Genomic DNA, 5,087 nt, shown 5'->3' with positions numbered 1-5,087 from the left:
TGATTAGTCGACTAATCAAATAAATAATCGGTGAATAATCGATTATTAAATTAGTCATCGGTTATTTTAATAATCAATTTGTCGTCGTTTAATCGTGGCAGCCCTACTCAGGGAGGGAAGTGGTGGTACAGCGGTTAGAGGTGAGTCTGTGACCGGAAGATTGCACGCTTGAATCTCCAGATGGTGACGCACTTGATAGGAAAAACTTCACAGAAAATATCTCTGGTGTCTCGCCGTCGCACGAACCCTATTCATCAACTCCTACCTGCAGTCAAAACAAAACCAAGCTGGCTCCTGAAAAGGATTTTAATTTAAATTTAAACAGGTGTTTTATTGTTCATTTGGTTATTAATCCTCTTTTGCTGTTTATTTCAACATCATTATCAAACATTCTTATTTCTTGTATTATTAGTAGTATTTTTATTCATTTTTTGTAAAGACTAGTGTGTAAAACCCTCTATAACATACATAAAATGTCTAATAAAATGATTTTGATTAGCTCTTTCAGGATAAATTTAAGAACAAATTTATTTTTAACGGCAACACCTGCATGCAACATAACTTCCTGATGATTAGTTGCAGAAAGAGCCAAACAGGTTCCTAAATTATGTTGCTTCAAGAAGAAAACCCTCCCACTGTTTTAGGAGAAGCAAAATGCACTTTACTCTAAACAGATAAAGTGTAATTTGTGGGGCGTTAATGCATATATTTAAATGTATATACACTGTGTGTAAAAAAGCCTTTCCCTGACACGATTTATGCTAATTATATGGGAATTATGCTCCTATTAATGATTTATAAATACTTACTAGAAGTTATGGCAAACTTTAATAACATGACTAACGTTTTAAAAGGCCTAAAGAGAAAAAAAGAGAAAACAATGATCCATAACCTTTAAATGACGTATGACAGGTGCGGCCGGGTTACCGTAATAGTCCTTAGTCAGCAAAATATTTCTTTTAGTTTCTTGACGTGAATAATCACCACCAAAAAAATTGCGTTTAGTTCTTTCTACATGTCAGCTCGATTTATTAAAATACACAAAAGTTTTATATAACAAATCGGCCATGTTTATTCTGTACTAAAAGCCTTCTTACACTTTAAACTAACAAACATATAATTTAGGTCCAACTGTGAAAGTATAATAATGTGCTAACTTAGCCGAGCAGCGCGAACAATGCGTGCTGGTAGAATAAGAACGGTCACAATCCTAAATTGCAGATTATATTTGCAGGGACCCGTGTAATTGCTGGAGTTGCTGAGTACGTGTTGAACGCCAGCCCGTCTTCTGGTCTGCCAACCTGCTGCCATCTCAGCCCGGCTAACTGCTGGCCTGTGTCATGATCATCACGGCGGGCTTGGGAATCCCAAAGTCCGACGGCAATAAAAAACCGAAACGCCGCGCTGAAACAAGGCGCTGACGCGTTTAAACTCACCCAGATCCGAAGAGAACTTGACGAATTTATCCGGCGACGCTGCTGTAAACCCTACGGACCTCGTCCTGCCTGGTTGTTTTGGTCTCAAACCGGATTTCACTTCGAGGAAGGAGAAACTTCCACCATCTTCGTCAGCTCCCGTCACGTGACCGAAACAAGGTGGGGCGCATGCTGCTCCGGCTTGGCGCTGTGATTGGACGGGACGGACCAATGGGCGTTCAGTAAACACGTTGACGCGTTTACGTGAACTGGGTCTTAACAAGTACGTCGCCGTGAAAACTTAATTATTTCTGAATGAAACTGATATTGTGTGTAAATTGTGAGGATATGTTACGTTTTAAAATAAAACGAATTTAAAGGAAATCACATAAAAACATTAAATGCATTAAAAGTTAATTTTATTCACATATCTGATAATGTCAAAATAAAATATCTTAATGTTTCACGATCTCCTWTGTATGGAGTGAAGAAGTCCGTTCTTGGAAGGCAGCAAAATTTCACTCAAAACATCTGATTATCAAGTTTGGCGGATTGTCTAAGTGTAACCAGCAGATGGCGTTAATTTCTTATAATTGTTTAAGGGGCACTATAAAAAAATAATTGTAAAGATATGAAAATCCAGGTGCATACTGATAATTTTTTTTATAATAAATATAGTATAAATGTATGTTGTAAAACATTATTAATGTTTTTAAAAAGGTCCCAGGTAAACATAGCGCCTTCGAATGTTTAAAAACTTGAAAAATAGCGTGCAGCTCTGTTTTATTTTGAAAGGGCTGACAGGAAGCGCGCATTAATCRCGCTGCCTTGACCGCTGTAGCAGAGTGGATGGGCTTGGTCAGTGTTTATAGGAAGACAGCATGAGACGCTCTTACGCTCGGACCATGCAAGCGTTGGGATATTTGCAGGAAACAACAGTTTTGACATTTTAATCAAATAAAAAGGTAAGCCAACACATCTCAGCTGCTGATGGGACAGTTTTACCTTTAACTTATTGTTGTATGAAGCTTCACCTGAAAGTACATCAGTCTTAAATAAAATAATGCCTATATTAAATCACAGGGTGTAATCCTACTTTAATCACGTGAAAAAAAAATGCAAAAATGCTTAAATAAACAAGAAATACAACTTTTATTTCCCAAACAAAACAATTAAATAATTATTATGACAAATATAATGTAAATGAAGATGTTTTCATAATTTTACTCAGGTAAATAGCTTATAGAGGTTGTAACATTATATTTATATGTGTTTATACTGTATATTTCAGCTAAAAGTCATATAGGTTGAGAAAAGGTTACACCCAGCTGGGCTCTTGCCTGCTTCTATTATTGTATTTCTAAGTAGAGTGGGTTTAGAATAGAATAGTATCTTTGTGGTAATCTCCATTAATGTTAAACATGGCAGATGAGGGATGAGTCCTCTGTCAGCATCAGTCAGCTCAGAGTGAGTCAGTGTGATGGAAGTCAACATCTGATAAGTGAAGATGGCTGTGATTTAATTTAAGGTGGAAATGCTTCATTTTATTACACTTAAAATACTCAACTTCTACTGCAGCATCTTTTAAAAGCATCAGGATAAATTTAGTACAACAATACATAAATTAAAAAACAGCTGGTGATGCCAAATGCAGACTTGTGCTTTTTGATAAATAACTAGAGAAATGCAATGTTTTTTGTCTGCATCGACCGTGTGTCTGAGTTACAATCTTGATTTGATGTTTCATTACGTTGCTTATGTTTTATTATGTTTTATTCTGTTTAATTTTATCTTTCCACCATTTTTACATTGTTAATGATTGTACAGCACCGTGTGAATATATTTCTGTGAAAGGCGCTTTATAAATAAAACTTGACTTTACTTACTTACAATGTGAGCTGAACTGAAATTAGCTAAAGAATAAAACTGAGTTGTTAAATCTCAAAAAGAAAAACACTATATCAGCTAAAAAGGCTAAATGTGATCTAAAAGCGGAGTAGCAAACAGCTAACTACATACTGAAAGTAGCAAAGCACCAGCTAAAACCTTAAAGTGGGAAAATAGTAGCTAAAAGCTGCAAAAGGTTAGTTGAAACTAAAGTTGGGGTGACTGTGGAAGAGTGGAGTCATCCTTTAACCTGTGTGTTGCTGGTTCGAACCCCCCAGTTCTATCCGTTTCAGTCGTTGTGTCCTTGGGCAAAACACTTCACCCATTTGCCTGCTGGTGGTGGTCAGAGGGCCCAGTGGCACCGGTGCATGGCAGCCTCACCTTTTGTCAGCGTGCCCCCAGGGCAGCTGTGGCTCACTGTGTGAATGTGGTGTAAAACACCAACTAAAAGCTAAAAGGGGGGGAAAAAAACGACTAGCAAAAAGCATTAAATTAATTAAAGAATTAAAGCGGCTGAAAGTAGAAAAAAGTTGTCCGAAAGTAAAACGTAGCAAACGTGTAGCTCAAAGCTGAAAGCAGCAAAAGGAAGTTGCAAAAATGATAAAAGTAGCAGAATAATAACCAAAAGCTAGATTAGCAAATGGCTTAAACAGAAGCAAAAAAGGTAAAGGTAACTGAAAGATGAAAGCATCAAAATCCTGTCTAAACTTGAAGAGTATTTTGAAAAGTCAGACAAATCAGAGCACCCGTCACTTTTAATGAGCCGAATGTTTTGACATACGAATGGTTAAAACAACAAAGTACGCAGAAGTACCCGAACTGTTCAAACATGGAAAACAACAGAGTCAAATCTGCACCCGCCTTCATTTCACTAAAACACCTCCTTCTTTGTGTTCTTTCCTTTGAGTTTCTGTAAAACGATTGTTTACAGACGCACACAAGCACAAGTCAGGATTGTTTTCTGCAAAMCTGTTGTGCTGACTTGTTTTGTTTTTCCTTCACATTTGCATTTCTCCTAGGTGATTTTCATTCACATCTGCATGCACATTAGCAATCACCGAACAGCTCCTTGCAGACTGAGAAAGATTTGCTTTTTCTTGTGTTTGACCGGCTCCACGTCACCTGCTGTGTTTGGAGCACAGAGGAGCCAGATCCTGCACGGTTTACATTTTGTCACAAACAGCTTTTCATGTTATTTATTAGTCAGCTTTGTGGTGAGCTTTGAATTTTAGGCCGTTTGAGGGGAAGCGTGTCCAAACCTTGAAACTGGAACACTCACATCTGAGGCGTTAACACTTTAGAACAGAGATTCTTAACCAATGGGCAATTGGGCCACAGCGCCACCTTGAGGGCCTCAAAAGAACAACAGTTTTTAACTTTGGGCCGCAGAGGGCCGCTGGACCGCATTGATTTTGAATAAGGTACAATACACTTTCCCACCACTAGTAGCAGTAGTGCACCACTCAGTTGTTTAACAACTTTTTTAATATGTAGAAGAAGAACCTTAGAAACCTGCCGAGAATGGAAACTTATTTTAAATTGAAAGAAGAAGCAAAAATGAAAGTAACTTGACAAAAAACACCAAGGTTTGTCACTAATATGAAGAGCAGCTTCTGTTTTTACCATACAATGTTTTAAAAGTTCAAAACATTATCAAATACAGTTGCAGATACAACTATATTTTAATTTGCACTTTAAATTAATTTTTGTAGATTGTTTTTAAACATTTTGAATGTATTTTAAAGACATTTTAAACTTGTCAAAAAGCTGTTGTTACCGTTATTG

General features: G+C 37.1%; 2 protein-coding genes across 2 annotated transcripts in view; one reads left to right on the top strand and one right to left on the bottom strand.

Annotated features, from left to right (window-relative positions):
• The window catches only part of itchb (itchy E3 ubiquitin protein ligase b), a gene marked incomplete at its 3' end in the record, with an annotated part of 32,619 nt that extends 31,015 nt beyond the window's left edge, over positions 1-1,604 (bottom strand). Inside the window, 1 exon segment of the mRNA XM_014015365.1 lies at positions 1,437-1,604.
• A 688-nt stretch (positions 1,605-2,292) lies between these two features.
• calcrl2 (calcitonin receptor-like 2) overlaps positions 2,293-5,087 on the top strand; it is a gene marked incomplete in the record, with an annotated part of 43,487 nt that continues 40,692 nt past the window's right edge. Inside the window, 1 exon segment of the mRNA XM_014015362.1 lies at positions 2,293-2,380.

The sequence above is a fragment of the Austrofundulus limnaeus genome, unplaced genomic scaffold (assembly GCF_001266775.1).
Source record: "Austrofundulus limnaeus strain Quisiro unplaced genomic scaffold, Austrofundulus_limnaeus-1.0 Scaffold128, whole genome shotgun sequence".
In the NCBI taxonomy this organism is placed as follows: Eukaryota; Metazoa; Chordata; class Actinopteri; order Cyprinodontiformes; family Rivulidae; genus Austrofundulus; species Austrofundulus limnaeus.
This window is presented reverse-complemented; position numbering and strand designations above follow the sequence as displayed.